The 19,325-nt window shown below is 54.1% G+C and overlaps 1 protein-coding gene across 3 annotated transcripts in view; it reads left to right on the top strand.

The window, feature by feature from the left end:
• The window catches only part of ZC3H13 (zinc finger CCCH-type containing 13), a 258,743-nt gene that overhangs the window by 181,676 nt on the left and 57,742 nt on the right, over positions 1-19,325 (top strand). The window lies entirely within an intron of this gene.

Below are 19,325 nucleotides of genomic sequence, written 5' to 3'. Positions count from 1 at the left end.
TAAGCTGTGAGCTCCAGAAAGATGGCGGCAATCTCCTACCTCTGCTGTGAGCTGGATAGCCCAGGGGTCGCGTCCAGTTCACACCAGGGAGCTCTCTGTGTTAGAAAATAGGGTCGCAGACCAACAATCAGACCCAATGCCCAGGGGGCTGCTATAAAGGAGGTGAGTAACTGTCGTTACACACAACAAATCCAAGATGGCAGCCCCCTGTGTTACAGTAAAAATAGAATTAAATAAAAACTAAATAAACAATTAAAGGAGTTGTCCGACATAAACCTCAAAAATGTTTTCGTCATCGTTCCTTATGGGAGACCCAGACCATGGGTGTATAGCTTCTGCCTCCGGAGGACACACAAAGTACTACACTAAAAAGTGTAGCTCCTCCCTCCTAGCATATACACCCCCTGGATAACCAAATATAGCCAGTTCAATGCTTTGTGTTCAGGAGGATCACACAATCACACATGCATTCTCATCTGATTTTTGATTTTAAAGAGTTGGAAGAAAAGCTGGTCCAAGCTGGACCCCCGGCATGTCCCTTCTCACCCCACTGTGTCGGCGGTGCTGTTAAGGTTGATTTCAAGGCTGGAGCCTTTACATGCCGCGCTCCTTCACCATCCTTCGGGCTCTGGCTTGAAGTGGGAGCCAGCACGGTTCTCACTGCTTTGCAGGAGACCGGTCTCCATCCGCAGCCCTCTCAGGACCCTGCTGGACGGAGCACTCATCCCTCAGGGACCTGGCCCTGCGTCTCTCAAGCTAAGTATTTGAGACGTTATTGTCAGGGGGTCCCTTGCATTTTTTATTGTTGGGGAGAGTGTGTTAGTTATTTTGGTGACATTTCCGGCCGGTTCTCTGGTTTTCCCCTGAGAACCGCGCCGAGGGTGCCTGCTCGCCGGCCGCATTGTAAAATTTAGTCCCCGGCTTCGGCTGCGGCCTACTTTCGGTTTCACTGCCCCTGCATGTCAGTCATGCAGAGGGACAGTGCAGCGCCGCCCACCGGCCGTTCAGCAGAGGGGAGGACACTCCTCTCTGAGGAGATGTTTCCCTCCCCTGTATATCCCCTTGGCCCTCCGGTTCCCGCTCTTGGACTAGGCCCCGCCCCCCCTCCTCACTCCGGCGCCATTTTATCAGCGTTCTCACACTGATCGGCGCTGGCTGCTGCATCTCTGCAACCTGTCTGGGGGTCTCAGCTGTGGGATCCGGAGGGCACACAAATCAGTCTGGTAAGCCACAACCTCTGGTTGTGGACTTTATTATACACTCTCTGGGGGTCATTCTGAAGGAGTGTGTTCTTACTGCCGAGCACCCACCTCAACAGCATGTCTCACACTAGGAGCAAGGCTGCAAGGCTGTACTCAATATGCACTGCATGTAAGCTCGTACTGCCTGAACCGAGCACATATCCTCATTGTGATGCCTGCTCTAACATGGTGGTGCCTCAGCCTGGAGTCTCCCCAGTGGTCCCTCAGGCTGCTCCGACCCCGGTGGCTGATCCCCCGGCTTGGGTAGAATTGTTTACTAAGTCTATCTCCCAGTCCTTTGCTGATTCCATGGGAGAGCTGTCCCGGACTCTGCTGAGCATGCATCAGCCCCCTTCTCAGGGCGCCTCTGCTGCTTCGGCTCGCTCTCCAGAGCTCACAGAGGATTCTTCATCTGCTCCCAGACCCCGTCCTCCTAAAAGGAAACGCAGGGACCCCTCTCCTTCCTCGTCCCTCGGCTCAGATTCACGAGCCGATTCGCAGGACGAGGAGGATGTCTTTACTGGGGGCTCGGACGCTACCTCTATGTGTCCCATTGATCTGACTGAGGGGGATGCAGATGTTAGTGATTTGATTGCGTCCATTAATACTGTACTGGACCTCAATCCGCCAGTATCAGAGGAGCAACCCTCTCTGGCAGAAAAGCACCAGTTTACTTTGCCTAAGAGACCAAGGAGTGTGTTCTTTAACCACTCCAGTTTTCAGGCCACTGTGTCCAAGCCCAGAGCCTGTCCTGACAAACGCTTTCCTAAGCGTGGTTCTGATGACCGTTTTCCTTTTCCACCAGAGGTGGTCAAGGAGTGGGCTCTCTCACCAAAGGTGGACCCTCCGGTGTCTAGACTCTCAGCCCGGACAGTTGTATCTGTGGCTGATGGCACCTCACTCAAGGATCCCACTGACCGCCAGGTTGACCTCCTGGCCAAGTCTGTCTATGAGGCGACAGGGGCCTCGTTCTCCCCATCTTTTGCAGCAGTGTGGGCTCTCAAAGCCATCTCTGCTTCCCTGGAGGAGATGCATACCCTCACTAGGGACTCTATGCCTGAATTGGTTGCTTTAACTTCCCAGGCTTCAGCCTTTTCAGCCTACGCCATGTCTGCCATGCTGGAGGCCTCTCACCGCACTGCGGTGGCCTCCGCCAATTCCCTCGCTATCCGCAGGATCTTGTGGCTTCGTGAGTGGAAGGCGGATGCTTCCTCAAAGAAGTACCTTGCTGGGCTCCCATTTGCTGGGCCCAGGCTGTTCGGTGAACAGCTGGATGAAATTATTAAGGAGGCTACTGGCGGGAAGAGTACTTCCTTGCCACAGACTAAAGCCAGGAAACCTGTCCAGGGCAGGAACCAGTCGAGGTTTCGTTCCTTTCGTTCCTCTAACTGGTCATCCTCTAAGCCCTCGGCCTCATCCACTAACTCGGCCAAGGACCAGAAGCCCACCTGGCGCAAGAAGCCGTGTCCACAAGGGTCCGCAGGAGCTGCTGCCACCAAGGTAGCCTCCTCTTGACTATCTGGCCGAGCCAGCAACGTCCTTGGTCGGTGGCAGGCTCTCCCACTTTGGCGACGTGTGGTTTCAACACGTCTCCGACCAGTGGGTGCGGGATATCATCTTCCACGGCTACAGAATAGAGTTCTCTTCCAGCCCGCCAAACAGATTTTTTCTGTCAACTCCCCCCTGCTCCAAGGCCGCCGCCTTCTCTCAGGCCGTGGCATCCTTGCAGGCCAACGGAGTAATTGTACCGGTTCCCGCCAGGGAACGGTTCAGAGGTTTCTATTCAAATCTCTTCCTAGTCCCCAAAAAGGACGGTTCCTTCCGGCCCATCCTGGATCTCAAGCTTCTCAACAAGCATGTTCAGGTGCGGCATTTTCGCATGGAGTCTCTGCGATCAGTCATTGCCTCAATGACCCAAGGAGATTTCCTGGCATCCATCGACATCAGAGATGCCTATCTGCATGTGCCAATTGCAGTTTCGCACCAGCGTTGGCTACGTTTTGCAATCGGAGAGGAACATTTCCAATTCGTGGCTCTCCCCTTCGGGTTAGCCACGGCCCCTCGAGTATTCACCAAGGTCATGGCAGCAGTGGTTGCGGTTCTGCACCTCCAGGGGTTGGCAGTAATTGCTTACCTGGACGACCTTCTTGTCAAGGCTTCATCCAGCGCAGACTGTCAGCGGAGTGTCTCGCTCACTCTCGCCACTCTTGTTCAATTCGGGTGGCTTGTCAATCTGCCCAAGTCCACTCTGACCCCGACCCAAAAACTCACGTACCTAGGGATGCAATTCGAAACTCTGCTGGCACTTGTCAAGCTGCCCTTAGTCAAACAGCAGTCCCTCCATCTGGCGGTGCGCTCTCTGTTGAGGCCCCGCCGTCATTCCATCAGGCACCTTATGCAGGTGCTGGGTCAGATGGTGGCGTCAATGGAAGCGGTTCCCTTTGCCCAGTTCCATCTGCGTCCTCTGCTGCTGGACATTCTCCGCTGTTGGGACAAGCGGATTTCTTCCTTGCACAGGTTGGTGGCTCTGTCGCCACAAGCCAGGAGCTCTCTTCAGTGGTGGCTTCGGCCTCTCTCTGTCTCAGGGACGCTCCTTCCTGACCCCGTCCTGGGTGATCCTCACCACGGATGCCAGTCTATCCGGCTGGGTAGCAGTATTTCTCCACCACCGAGCACAGGGCATTTGGACTCCGTCCGAATCAGCCCTCTCGATCAATGTGCTGGAAATCAGAGCTGTGCTCCTAGCTCTCGTAGCCTTTCACCACCTGTTGGCGGGCAAGCACATTCGAGTCCAGTCAGACAACGCGACAGCAGTTGCCTACATCAATCACCAGGGCGGGACTCGCAGCCGCCTGGCAATGTTGGAGGTTCAACGCATCCTTCAGTGGACGAAGGACTCCAAGTCCACCATATCCGCAGTCCATATCCCAGGCGTGGAAAACTGGGAGGCAGATTATCTCAGCCGTCAAACCGTGCACAGCGGCGAGTGGGCTCTGCATCAGGCAGTGTTCCGGTCGATCTGCCGCAAGTGGGGCACTCCGGAAGTGGATCTAATGGCATCCCGGCACAACAACAAGGTCCCGGTTTACGTGGCTCGCTCCCACGATCCTCAGGCCTTTGCAGCGGACGCGCTGGTTCAGGATTGGTCCCAGTTTCGTCTGGCTTACGTGTTTCCCCCTCTAGCTCTCTTGCCCAGAGTCCTGCGCAAGATCAGAATGGAGGGCCGTCGGGTCATACTCATCGCCCCAGACTGGCCCAGGCGAGCTTGGTACCCAGACCTGCTCCGTCTGTCCGTAGAGGTGCCGTGGCATCTCCCGGACCGCCCAGACATTCTCTCTCAAGGTCCGTTTTTCCGCCAGAATTCTTCGGCTCTCAGGTTGACGGCGTGGCTCTTGAGTCCTGGATCCTGACTGCTTCCGGCATTCCTCCCGAAGTCATCTCCACTATGACTCAGGCTCGGAAGTCTTCCTCGGCAAAAATTTACCACAGGACTTGGAGAATTTTCCTGTCCTGGTGTCGTTCTTCCGGCCATGCCCCTTGGCCTTTTTCCTTGCCAACCATCCTGTCCTTTCTACAGTCCGGTCTGCAGCTAGGACTATCCCTCAATTCCCTTAAGGGACAGGTCTCTGCTCTGTCAGTGTTCTTTCAGCGGCGTATCGCCCGACTGGCTCAGGTACGCACCTTCATGCAGGGCGCATCTCACATCATTCCACCTTACCGGCGGCCTTTGGATCCCTGGGACCTTAATCTGGTCCTCACGGCCTTACAGAAACCCCCCTTTGAGCCTCTTAGGGAAGTTTCTTTGTTTCGACTTTCACAGAAAGTCGTCTTTCTGGTGGCCATAACTTCTCTCAGGAGAGTCTCTGATTTGGCCGCGCTCTCTTCGGAGTCACCTTTTTTGGTTTTTCATCAAGACAAGGTAGTTCTCCGTCCGACTCCGGACTTTCTTCCTAAGGTGGTCTCTCCTTTCCACCTTAACCAGGACATTTCATTGCCTTCCCTTTGTCCGGCCCCTGTTCATCGCTTTGAGAAAGCGTTGCATACTTTAGATCTGGTGCGGGCGCTCCGGATCTATGTGTCACGCACCGCTGCTCTTAGGCGGTGCACCTCTCTTTTTGTGCTGACCACAGGTCAGCGCAAGGGTCTCTCGGCTTCTAAACCGACCCTGGCTCGTTGGATTAGGTCGGCCATATCCGATGCCTACCAGAGTACTCAGGTGCCTCCCCCGCCGGGGATCAAGGCACACTCGACCAGAGCTGTCGGTGCCTCTTGGCTTTCAGGCACCAGGCTACGGCTCAGCAGGTATGTCAGGCTGCCACTTGGTCTAGTCTGCACACCTTTTCAAAGCATTACCAAGTGCATGCTCATGCTTCGGCAGATGCGAGCTTGGGCAGACGCATCCTTCAGGCGGCTGTCGCCCATTTGTGAAGTTAGGTTTTGCCTACTTCTCAGTTTTCTGTTTATTCCCACCCATGGACTGCTTTGAGACGTCCCATGGTCTGGGTCTCCCATAAGGAACGGTGGAGAAAAAGAGAGTTTTGTTTACTTACCGTAAATTATTTTTCCGACATGGGAGACCCAGCACCCTCCCTGTTGCCTGTTGGCAGTTTTCTTGTTCCGTGTGTTTTCACCGGCTGTTGTTGTAGACAGAGTTGCCGGTTGTTCCGGGTTTTGCTCTATCTCTACTTGTGGGTGGATGTCCTCCTTCAGCTTTTGCACTAAACTGGCTATATTTGGTTATCCAGGGGGTGTATATGCTAGGAGGGAGGAGCTACACTTTTTAGTGTATTACTTTGTGTGTCCTCCGGAGGCAGAAGCTATACACCCATGGTCTGGGTCTCCCATGTCGGAACTATAAGAAAAAGAATTTAAACAAAACTCTCTTTTTTAAGCTAATCTGTGCTTTATTGTTATATAAAACATCCCTACTTTTTTTTGTTTTTTAACTTTTGTTCCTCTTGAATCATCGCTTTATTCTCTGCAGCTCTTGTTTACCTGCAGCTCAAGCTAACATCTTCCTATGCAAAAACTCAGTCAGAGCTGGCACCGCCCGGCCTTACTGTCCAGCCCCGCCATCTGCACACTCATTGGCTGTCAGTATTCTGCCCCAGCACTGACCTCTCATTGCTCCAGCAAAGATGGGCACATTACTACATTATTTGTGCGGTGGATGTGAGGTGATTGTGCTGCACAGATGAGATATCACTGCTCTGTATATCCAGTCATTGCTAGTACAGAGCAGTGATCCTCACATCCACCGCACATATAATGTAGCAAAGTCCCCATCCTATAGTAATGTGCCCCATCCTTCTGCCCATCCTGTAGTAATGTCCCCTTTGGCTCCTCTTCTTGTAGCAACGCTCTTTCTCTGACGCCTCATTGGGGGACACAGGACCATGGGTGTTATGCTGCCTATCCGTAGGAGGACACTAAGTAGATGCAAAAGACATTATCTCCTCCTCTGCAGTATACATCCCCTGGCTGGGCCAGGCAACCTCAGTTTCTTCGTCGCTCCATTGGGAGACCCAGACGATTGGGTGTATAGCTACTTCCTCCGGAGGCCACACAAAGCATTACACTAAAAAGTGTAAGGCCCCTCCCCTTCTGGCTATACACCCCCAGTGGGGTCACTGGCTCACCAGTTTTCGGCTTTGTGCGAAGGAGGTCAGACATCCACGCATAGCTCCACTGTTTAGTCAGCAGTAGCTGCTGACTATATCGGATGGAAGAAAAGAGGGCCCATATAGGGCCCCCAGCATGCTCCCTTCTCACCCCACTGGTGGTTTGTAAGGTTGAGGTACCTATTGCTGGTACGGCGGCTGGAGCCCACATGCTGTTTTCCTTCCCCATCCCCCTGAGGGGCTCTGAGGAAGTGGGATCTTACCGGCCCCAAAGCCCTGAGGCCGGGCTCCATCCACAGACCCATTGAACCTGCTGGATGTGGAGCGGGAGTGCCGTTCAGGGACATGGCCCTGCACCATTCAGGTACTCTGTGTCCCCGTACACACAGGCACAGCACACTCCAGACTTGCTGGGTGTGCTAGTGCGCCGGGGACAGTAAAGGGTTACAGTCACTGCAGCCTAGCTGAGTGACTTTATTTATTGGGAACTACCGCGCCGGACGCTCCGGGAGCGGCGGCGCGGCTGGGACTTGTAGTGCGCCGGGGACTTAGCGCCGACCGCGCTTTTACGGCGGCGGCGCTTATAAATCCAGTCCCCGGCTTTTGCGGCCTAGCTCCGCTTCGTTCCCGCCCCCACCCTGTCAATCAGCAGCGCCGAGGGCTGGAGCCTTATTTACATGCTCCAGCCCTCTCACTGGACACTGTGGGACGCCGGTTTCCCGCTCTGACTTGGGGCACGCCCACGGCCCGCCCCTACTCACACGAGCAGGAGAAGGACGCCGGCAGCCATTCCTGCAGTCCGAGCTGATCTTAGATGGCGACACTCGGACTCTGGGCAACCAGGCACAGGACTAGGGCGACCACACACCCGCTTATAGGCGGGCGGTAAGCGGCACCTGAAGTGCTGACACTAAATACCGCAGTTTTGTCCATTTGTATTTTGTGCTTACACTGCATAGGTCGCTTAGATGGCGACACATCAGCAGCAGGGAAGCATGGGTGCTAAGGCACAGGCTTTCTAGGCTGCGGGTATTGCACGTACTGAAGTGTTCATGTGTATTTATGCTTGTATGCTATACACTGCACTGTACGGTCGCTAGTCTTGGCTATATTCGCCATAGAATGGCTAGACTACAGCAGCAGAAAAGCAAGGGTGCTGAGGCACAGGTTTTTTTCTATGCTGCTTGTATTGCAGGTGTTGCAGTGTTCATTTGTACTTATGCTTGTATGCTATACATTGCACTGTATGGTCGCTATTCTGGGCTATATTCCCCTAGATGGCTAGTCTACAGCAGCAGAAAAGCAGGCTTTCTATGCTGCTTGTATTGCATGTGCTGCAGTGTTCATTTGTACTTTATGCTTGTATGATATACATTGCACTGTACGGTCGCCATTCTTGGCTCTATAAGCCGGCAGCAGCATATAAGCAACACAGGCTTTACATGCTGTTTTTACTGCATGTGATACTGTTCCACGGCACTGAACCCCATTGTGTGCAATGCTCCCCTGTAGCACTTGGTCAGCCGGGGTCTCTACTTGACGTGGCCAAAAGAACCACCTCTCAACCCTGTCCAAGGACAGGGACGGAGTTGCAATGGGATAGAGACTTGCAGTCCGGACAGGCCATGGGCAATCTGGATCATTGCTCCCTGGCCACCCTCATTTGGAATACAATCGGTGCTCCGGGGGGGGTCCCAGAAAGACTCTCTGTATGATGAGTCAGACGTAGCTCATCAGGACTTTGATCCTGACACCGCTCTCACTCCGGTTACACCGGATGGTGACGCCATAAGGAATGATCCTATAGCGTCCATCAATGGAATGTTGGATCATTTCTCCCTCAGCTCCCCCAGCGGAGGAGTCAGCTTCACAGCAGGAGAAGTCCCATTTCAGTAGCTCAAACGTATATTGAGTATTGTTCTGGCCACGCTGACTTCAGAGAAGCAGTCCAGGAACACCACGCTTCCCAGATAAGCGTTTTCTCCAACCGTATTGAGGATACACGTTATCACTTTCCCCCTGACGTGGTCAAGCGTTGGACCCAGGGTCCAAAGGTGGATTCTCCAATCTCCAGGCATGCGGCTACAGCCATAGTTGCAGTGGAGATGGGACTTCACTTACAGATGCCATTGACAGACAGATGGACTCTGGTTGAAATCTGTCTATGAGGCTATCGGCGTGTCGGTTGCTCCGGCATTCACAGCCGTATGGGCACCCTAAGCTTTTCAGCTGTTCTTGCGCAGCTGGTCTTGAGCACATGTACATCTGTGCCGCAGGGGCGTCCGTAACCTCGCAATGTCTGCATTGCGACTTACCCTATTTTCTTCAGCGCTCTATTGGGAGACCCAGACGATTGGGGTATAGCTACTGCCCTCCGGAGGCCACACAAAGCACTACACTAAAAAGTGCAAGGCCCCTCCCCTTCTGGCTATACCCCCCCGTGGTATCACGGGTTCTCCAGTTTTCAAGCTTTGTGCGAAGGAGGTCAGACATCCACGCATGGCTCCACAGATTTTAGTCAGCAGTAGCTGCTGACTATTTCGGATGTAAGAAAAGAGGGCCCATATAGGGCCCCCAGCATGCTCCCTTCTCACCCGTGGATGGTGTTGTAAGGTTGAGGTACCTATTGCTGGTACAGGGGCTGGAGCCCCACATGCTGTTTTCCTTCCACATCCCCTTGTAGGGCTCTGTGGAAGTGGGATCCTGCCGGCCTCTAAGCTCTGACGCCGGGCTCCATCCACAGACCCATAGCACCTGATGGATACGGAGCAGGAGTACAATCAGGGACAAGGCCCTGCATCATACAGGTACTCTGTGTCCCCGGCAGGCACAGACACACTCCGGGCTGGCTGGGTGTTGTAGTGCGCCGGGGACCGTAACGATTGAGTTGGTGTTCCTGCAGTTTACTGGGGGACTTTTGTGTTGTGGGAACGCAGCGCCGACCCCCACTGGACCGGCGGCGCTGCTGTGACTTGTAGTGCGCCGGGGACACGCCGACCGCGCTTTTACGGCGGCGGCGTTTATAAATCCAGTCCCCGGCTTTTGCGGCCTAGCTCCGCTTCGTTCCCGCCCCCACCCTGTCAATCAGGGTAGGGGAGAGACGCTGTTTCGCAGCAGCGACGAGGGCTGGAGCCTGATTTACATGCTCCAGCCCTCTCACTAGGCACAGAGGGAAGCAGGCTTCCCGCTCTTAGTCAGGAACGCCCGGGGCCCGCCCCCCCTCCTCTCCCAGGACGCCGGCAGCCATTACATGCAGTCTGGCTAGAGGAAGGACGCAAGGCTCTGGGAGACCTGAACTAGGGGGCTTTTGGAGAACACACACCCGCTCTTAAGCGGGCGGTAAGCGGCATTTCAGCTGGCCCCTCTAGTGCCTCAGTGTGCATTGGTGTACTGTGTCACCAGATATATATATTTATTTATTTCTTGCACTGTGAGGTCGCTTCCTGGCTGGATACCCAGATCGCTCTGAGGAGGCAGCAACATGTCATCCACAAAACGCAAGGCTGCCAAGGCTAGGGCTGTGTACACTGCGTGTGCTGCATGTGGGGCTGCTCTACCAGCAGGTTCCAAAGACCCCCATTGTGTGCAATGCTCAGATCCGGTGCTGCTTCGCCAGCCGGAGTCCGGAGGGGTAGTGACCCAGGCTGAGACGCTTGTAAGTCCTGCCCCGGTGTCAGGGACAGACTTTGCAGTTTTTGCTGATGGAATGTCTGTGACTATGGCAAAAATCCTTGAAACTTTGCAATCCATGACTGGGGCTCAGTCTATGGACACGGCGAGGTCTCTGTCCTCTAATCCCCCTCAGTTGGAATTAATCCAGACTGCAAGGGGGTCCCCGGCTTCCCAGGCTGAGTTTTATGACTCAGATGATAGCCCTAGCCACCCTAAGCGAGCTCGCTGGGAAAGACCCTCAACGTCATCACACTGCTCAGGGTCTCAGCGCAATCAGTCGCCCTGTGATGCGTCTGAAGAGAGTGATCAGGAGTCTTATCCTGGAACCCCTCTCAATCTGGATACCCCGGATGGGGACGTCATGGTAAACGAGCTTATCTCAGCCATCAATAGACTGTTGGATATTTCTCCCCCAGCTCCTTCTGCAGAGGAGGCAGCTGCAGAGCAGGAGAAGTTTCGTTTCCTCTACCCCAAGCGTAAATTGAGTGCTTTCTTGGATCACTCTGACTTCAGAGAGTCAATCCAGAAACCCGACGCTCATCCAGAAAGGCGTTTCTCTAAACGTTCTAAGGATACACGTTTTCCTTTCCCCCCTGATGTGGTCAAGCGCTGGACCCAGTGTCCAAAAGTAGACCCCCCGATTTCCAAACTTGCAGCTAGATCCATAGTTGCAGTGGAGGATGGCGCTTCACTTAAGGATGCCAATGACAGACAGATGGACCTTTGGTTAAAATCTGTCTATGAAGCTATCGGCGCGTCGTTTGCTCCAGCATTCGCAGCCGTATGGGCACTCCAAGCTATTTCAGCTGGTTTAGCATAAGGGGATGCTATCATACATCCAGCGGTGCCGCAAGTGGCGTCCCTTACCTCGCAGATGTCTGCGTTTGCGTCTTACGCTATCAATGCGGTCCTAGAATCTACCAGCCGCACCTCAATGGCGTCCGCCAATTCGGTAGTTTTGCGCAGAGCCTTGTGGTTAAAGGACTGGAAAGCAGATGCTGGTTCCAAAAAATGTTTAACCAGCGTGCCTTTATCTAGAGATAGACTGTTTGGCGAGCCATTGGCTGACATCATTAAACAGTCCAAGGGTAAAGACTCTTCCTTACCCCAGCACAGATCAAGCAAACCTCAGCAGAAAAAATGGCAGCAGAGGTTTCAGTCCTTTCGAGGTTCGGGCAAGACACAATTCTCCTCGTCCAAAGGGACTCAGAGGACGCAAAGAGTCTCAGATTCCTGGCGGGCTCACGCACGCCCCAAGAAAGCAAATGGAGGAACCGCTTCCAAAGCGGCTACCTCATGACTTCCAGCCCCCCCCCTCCGCATCTCCGGTCGGGGGCAGGCTCTCCCGCTTTTCCGACATTTGGATGTCACAGGTCAAAGACCGGTGGGTGACAAACATTTTGTCTCGCGGGTACAGAATCGAGTTCAGTTCTCGTCCTCCAGCTCGGTTCTTCAGAACCTCCCCACATCCAGACCGAGCAGATGCCCTGCTGCAGGCGGTGGACTCCCTAAGAGCGGAAGGAGTAGTGGTTCCTGTACCGCCTCAGGAACAAGGGCGAGGGTTTTACTCCAATCTCTTTGTGGTTCCAAAAAAGGACGGCTCGTTCCGTCCTGTTCTGGATCTAAAGCTGCTCAACAAACATGTGCACGCCAGACGGTTCCGGATGGAAACCCTCCGCTCTGTCGTTGCCTCAATGTCTCAAGGAGACTTCCTTGCCTCAATAGACATCAAAGATGCTTATCTCCACGTGCCAATTGCTACAGAACATCAACGTTTTCTACGTTTTGTGATAGGAAACGACCATCTTCAGTTCGTAGCTCTGCCATTCGGTCTGGCGACAGCCCCCCGGGTCTTCACCAAGGTCATGGCGGCGGTGGTAGCAGTCTTGCACTCTCAGGGACACTCGGTGATCCCTTACCTAGACGATCTACTTGTCAAGGCACCCTCTCAAGAGGCATGCCAACTCAGTCTACATGCTACGCTGGAGACTCTACAGACGTTCGGATGGATCATCAACTTTCCAAAGTCGAATCTGTCACCGTCACAGTCGCTAACGTATCTTGGCATGGAGTTTCATACTCGAGCAGCGAGAGTGAAGCTTCCGCTGAACAAGCAGCGGTCCCTACAGACAGGGGTGCAATCCCTCCTTCAAGGCCAGTCGCACCCCTTACGGCGCCTCATGCACTTCCTCGGGAAGATGGTGGCAGCCATGGAAGCAGTTCCCTTTGCGCAGTTTCATCTGCGCCCACTTCAATGGGACATTCTCCGCCAATGGGACGGGAAGTCAACGTCCCTGGACAGGAAAGTCTCTCTTTCCCAGACGGCCAAGGACTCTCTACAATGGTGGCTCCTTCCCACCTCATTGTCTCAGGGAAGATCCTTCCTGCCCCCATCCTGGGCAGTGGTCACGACAGATGCGAGTCTGTCAGGGTGGGGAGCAGTGTTTCTCCACCACAGGGCCCAGGGGACGTGGACTCCGCAGGAGTCCACCCTTCAGATCAATGTTCTGGAAATCAGGGCAGTGTATCTTGCCCTACTGGCCTTCCAACAGTGGCTGGAAGGAAAGCAGATCCGAATCCAGTCGGACAACTCCACAGCGGTGGCATACATCAACCACCAAGGAGGGACGCGCAGTCGGCAAGCATTCCAAGAAGTCCGGCGCATTCTAATGTGGGTGGAGGACACAGCATCCACCATATCCGCGGTTCACATCCCAGGCGTAGAAAATTGGGAAGCAGACTTCCTCAGTCGCCAGGGCATGGACGCAGGGGAGTGGTCCCTTCACCCGGACGTGTTTCAGGAAATCTGTCGCCGATGGGGAGTGCCGGACGTCGACCTAATGGCGTCCCGGCACAACAACAAGGTCCCGGCATTCATGGCGAGGTCGCGCGATCAAAGAGCTCTGGCGGCAGACGCATTAGTTCAAGATTGGTCGCAGTTCCGGCTCCCATACGTCTTCCCACCTCTGGCACTCTTGCCCAGAGTGTTACGCAAGATCAGATCCGATTGCAGCCGCGTCATACTCGTCGCCCCAGACTGGCCGAGGAGATCGTGGTATCCGGATCTGTGGCATCTCACGGTCGGTCGACCGTGGTCACTGCCAGACCGACCAGACTTACTGTCCCAAGGGCCGTTTTTCCATCAGAATTCTGCGGCCCTGAACCTGACTGTGTGGCCATTGAGTCCTGGATCCTAGCGTCCGCAGGATTATCTCAAGGAGTCGTAGCCACAATGAGACAAGCTAGGAAGTCAACGTCTGCTAAGATCTACCACAGAACGTGGAAGATTTTCTTATCCTGGTGCTCTGCACAGAGAGTATCCCCTTGGCCATTTGCATTGCCCACCTTTCTTTCCTTCCTGCAATCGGGGTTGGAAAAGGGCTTGTCGCTCAGCTCCCTTAAAGGGCAAGTCTCGGCACTATCTGTGTTTTTTCAGAAGCGTCTAGCACGTCTTCCTAAGGTGCGCACGTTCCTACAGGGGGTCTGTCATATTGTGCCCCCGTACAAGCGGCCGTTAGATCCATGGGATCTGAACAGAGTACTAGTTGCTCTGCAAAAGCCGCCCTTCGAGCCTCTAAAGGACGTTTCCTTTTCTCGCCTGTCACAGAAAGTGGCGTTTCTTGTTGCGATCACATCGCTTCGGCGAGTGTCTGAGCTGGCAGCGCTGTCATCCAAGGCTCCCTTCCTGGTGTTCCACCAGGACAAGGTAGTGCTGCGCCCCATTCCGGAGTTTCTCCCTAAGGTCGTATCCTCGTTTCATCTTAATCAGGATATATCCTTGCCTTCCTTTTGTCCTCAGCCGGTTCACCGGTATGAGAAAGACTTACGTTTGCTAGATCTGGTGAGAGCACTCAGAATCTATATTTCTCGCACGGCGCCTATCCGCCGTTCAGATGCACTTTTTGTCCTTGTCGCTGGCCAGCGCAAGGGGTCGCAGGCTTCTAAAGCCACCCTGGCTCGATGGATCAAAGAACCAATTCTGGAAGCCTACCGTTCTGCTGGGCTTCCGGTTCCTTCAGGGCTGAAAGCCCACTCAACCAGAGCTGTGGGTGCGTCCTGGGCTTTGCGACACCAGGCTTCGGCTCAACAGGTGTGCCAGGCAGCTACCTGGTCGAGTCTGCACACTTTCACCAAACATTATCAGTTGCATACCTATGCTTCGGCGGATGCCAGCTTAGGTAGAAGAGTCCTGCAGGCGGCAGTGACATCCCCGTAGGGGAGGGCTGTTTTGCAGCTCTAACATGAGGTATCTCTTTACCCACCCAGGGACAGCTTTTGGACGTCCCAATCGTCTGGGTCTCCCAATAGAGCGCTGAAGAAGAAGGGAATTTTGTTACTTACCGTAAATTCCTTTTCTTCTAGCTCTTATTGGGAGACCCAGCACCCGCCCTGTTGTCCTTCGGGATTTTTTTGTTGTTTGCGGGTACACATGTTGTTCATGTTGAACGGTTTTTCAGTTCTCCGACGTTATTCGGAGTTAATTTGTTTAAACCAGTTATTGGCTTCCTCCTTCTTGCTTTGGCACTAAAACTGGAGAACCCGTGATACCACGGGGGGGTATAGCCAGAAGGGGAGGGGCCTTGCACTTTTTAGTGTAGTGCTTTGTGTGGCCTCCGGAGGGCAGTAGCTATACCCCAATCGTCTGGGTCTCCCAATAAGAGCTAGAAGAAAAGGAATTTACGGTAAGTAACAAAATTCCCTTCGTTGCTGTCCTGGAAGGACAGTCGAGGTTTCGGTCCTTCCCAGGCTCGGGCAGGTCCCAATTGTCCTCGTCCAAAAGGGCTGAAAGGCCTCAGAGGGGCTCAGCTTCCGGCCGGGCTCAATCACGCCCAAGGAAGGCAGCCGGAGGAACCGCTACCAAGGCGGTCTCCTCATGACTCTCAGCTCTCTCATCTCTCCGCATCCGCGGTTGATGGCAGACTTGCTCGCCTTTGGCGACATTTAGCTGCCACAGGTCACAGACCGGTGGGTGAGGGACAGTGTGCCCACGTGCACAGGACAGAGTTCTGTTCTCGTTCTCCGACTCGATTCTTCAGAACGTCCCCACCTCCCCACCGAGCAGATGCTCTTCTGCAGGCAGAAGGAGTGGTAATCCTGGTTCCTCTTCAGGAACAAGACACGGTTTTCCTCCAATCTGGTTGTGGTGCCAAAAAAGGTGGGCTCTTTCCGTTCCGTTCTGGACCTAAAACTGCTCAACAAGCACGTGGAGGCCAGGCGGTTCCGGATGATACCCTCCGCTCCGTCATTGCCTCAATGTCAAGGAAATTTCCTAGCATCAATAGACATCAAAGATGCTTATCTCCACGTGCCGATTGCTACAGAGCACCAATGTTTTTCTACGTTTCGTGATAGGAAACGACCATCTTCAGTTCGTAGCTCTGCCATTCGGGCTGGCGACAGCCCCACGGGTGTTCGCCAAGGTCATGACGGCAGTGGTAGCAGTCTTGCACTCACAGGGACACTCTGTGATCCCTTACTTGGACGATCTACTTGTCAAGGCACCCTCTCAAGAGGCATGCCAACTCAGCCTGAATGTTGCGCTGGAGACTCTCCAGACGTTCGGGTGGATCATCAACTTCTCAAAGTCAAACCTGTCACGACCCAATCACTAACGTATCTTGGCATGGAGTTTCATACCCTCTCAGCGGTAGTGAAGCTTCCGCTGGACAAGCAGCGGTCACTACAGACTGGGGTGCAGACTCTCCTTCAAGGTCAGTCGCACTCCTTAAGACGCCTCATGCACTTCCTCGGGAAGATGGTGGCGGCAATGGAGGCGGTTCCGTTTGCGCAGTTTCATCTGCGTCCACTTCAATGGGACATTCTCCGCCAATGGGACGGGAAGTCAACATCCCTGAACAGGAAAGTTTCCCTTTCATAGACGGCAAGGACTCTCTGCAATGGTGGCTTCTTCCCACCTCATTATCACAGGGAAGATCCTTCCTACCACCGTCTTGGGCGGTGGTCACGACAGACGCGAGTCTGTCAGGGTGGGGAGCGGTTTTTCTCCACCACAGGGCTCAGGGTACGTGGACTCAGCAGGAGTCCACCCTTCAGATCAAGGTTCTGGTAATCAGAGCAGTGTATCTTGCCCTACTAGCCTTCCAGCTGTGGCTGGAAAGAAAGCAGATCCGAATTCAGTCGGACAATTCCACAGCGGTGGCATACATCAATCACCAAGGAGGGACACGCAGTCGGCAAGCCTTCCAGGAAGTCCGGCGGATTCTGATGTGGTTGGAAGCCACGGCCTCCACCATATCCGCAGTTCACATCCCCGGCGTAGAAAACTGGGAGGCAGACTTCCTCAGTCGCCAGGGCATGGACGCAGGGGAATGGTCCCTTCACCCGGACGTGTTTCAGGAAATCTGTCGCCGCTGGGGAAGGCCGGACGTCGACCTAATGGCGTCCCGGCACAACAACAAGGTCCCAACCTTCATGGCACGGTCTCGCGATCAAAGAGCGCTGGCGGCAGACGCCCTAGTGCAGGATTGGTCGCAGTTCCGGCTCCCTTATGTGTTTCCACCTCGGGCACTCTTGCCCAGAGTGCTACGCAAGATCAGATCCGATTGCAGCCGCGTCATACTCGTCGCCCCAGACTGGCCGAGGAGGGCGTGGTATCCGGATCTGTGGCAGCGCACGGTCGGCCAACCGTGGGCACTACCAGACCGACTAGACTTACTGTCCCAAGGGCCGTTTTTCCATCGGAATTCTGCGGCCCTGAACCTGACTGTGGGCCTTTGAGTCCTGAATCCTAGCGTCTTCAGGATTATTCCACGGGGTCGTTGCCACCATGAGACGGGCTAGGAAGCCCACGTCCGCTAAGAACCACAGAACGTGGAGGATATTCTTATCCTGGTGCTCTGCTCAGGGAGTGTCTCCCTGGCCATTTGCATTGCCTACCTTTCTTTCTTTCCTGCAATCTGGGTTAGAAAAAGGTTTGGCGCTCGGCTCCCTTAAAGTTCAGGTATCGGCGCTATCCGTCTTTTTTCAGAGGCGTTTGGCACGCCTTCCTAAGGTGCGCACGTTCCTACAGGGGGTTTGCCATATCGTTCCCCCGTACAAGCGGCCGTTAGATCCATGGGATCTGAACAGGGTACTAGTTGCCCTCCAGAAGCCGCCCTTCGAGCCTCTGAGGGAGGTTTCACTTTCTAGACTATCCCAGAAAGTGGCTTTTCTGGTAGCGATCACATCTCTTCGGAGAGTGTCTGAGCTGGCAGCGCTGTCATCCAAGACTCCCTTCCTGGTCTTCCACCAGGACAAGGTAGTGCTGCGCCCCATTCAGGAGTTTCTCCCGAAGGTGGTATCCTCTTTTCGTCTTAATCAGGATATCTCCTGGCCTTCGTTTTGTCCTCATGCAGTTCATCGGTATGAGAACGATTTACATTTGTTAGATCTGGTGAGAGCACTCAGAATCTACATTTCCCGCACGGCGCCCTTGCGCCGTTCGGATGCACTCTTTGTCCTTTGTCGCTGGTCAGCGCAAAGGGTCGCAGGCTTCTAAGGCCGCCCTGGCTCGATGGATCAAAGAACCAATTCTTGAAGCCTACCGTTCTGCTGGGCTTCCGGTTCCATCAGGTCTGAAGGCCCATTCAACCAGAGCCGTGGGTGCGTCCTGGGCATTACGACACCAGGCTACGGCTCAACAGGTGTGCCAGGCAGCTACCTGGTCGAGTCTGCACACTTTCACCAAACATTATCAGGTGCATACCTATGCTTCGGCGGACGCCAGCCTAGGTAGAAGAGTCCTGCAGGCGGCAGTTGCCTCCCCGTAGGGGAGGGCTGTCTTCGCAGCTCTAACATGAGGTATTTCTTTACCCACCCAGGGACAGCTTTTGGACGTCCCAATCGTCTGGGTCTCCCAATGGAGCGATGAAGAAGAAGGGAATTTTGTTACTTACCGTAAATTCCTTTTCTTCTAGCTCCTATTGGGAGACCCAGCACCCGCCCTGTTGTCCTTCGGGATTTTTGGGTTGTTTCGGGTACACATGTTGTTCATGTTGAACGGTTTTTTCAGTTCTCCGATGTTACTCGGAGTGAATTTGTTTAAACCAGTTATTGGCTTTCCTCCTTCTTGCTTTTGCACTAAAACTGGTGAGCCAGTGACCCCACTGGGGGTGTATAGCCAGAAGGGGAGGGGCCTTACACTTTTTAGTGTAATGCTTTGTGTGGCCTCCGGAGGCAGTAGCTATACACCCAATCGTCTGGGTCTCCCAATAGGAGCTAGAAGAAAAGGAATTTACGGTAAGTAACAAAATTCCCTTCTTTAGCTCAGAGTCTGTAGGAGGCACATCCTTTAAAGGTTTTGTTATTTTATGAGAGCGACGGTTTCCCCTAGGGACCGATCTCCCAATACCATCAACGGGCGGTAACGCGGAGTATCGCCTCCACGTACCCCCTCCTGCGACGCTGGATCCTGGGCTGCCTTTTACTGGACGACTGGTCTCGCAGACACCTATTTTCCAGAGCCCAGGGCAGAGGCACAGTTCCTCAGCTCCTCTTTGCAGGCTCTGAGATGATACATTGCACCTGTGTGGCCGGACACAGCAAGCTGACTCTGCTATTCCACTGCCTGGACTGAGGCAGTGTGAAGGTGAGATCCCCCCTGACTGGTTTCCCAGACAAAGGGAGAAAGACTATGCAGGGAAGGCTCCCAGGACTGCTGAATATACAGTCTTTATTCACACCATAGCTGTGTGCTGGCTGGAGGAGGGGAAAGTCCCTTGCTGATTGCAGGGAACCCTGCAGAGATAATCTACCGGTGGCGGGGGGAGGGCTCCCAGGGCTCATGAACTCA

Source organism: Anomaloglossus baeobatrachus, chromosome 2 (genome assembly GCF_048569485.1).
Source record: "Anomaloglossus baeobatrachus isolate aAnoBae1 chromosome 2, aAnoBae1.hap1, whole genome shotgun sequence".
Taxonomy (NCBI): Eukaryota; Metazoa; Chordata; class Amphibia; order Anura; family Aromobatidae; genus Anomaloglossus; species Anomaloglossus baeobatrachus.
The sequence above is the reverse complement of the archived record's forward strand: the minus strand, read 5'-3'. Positions and strand labels throughout refer to the sequence as shown.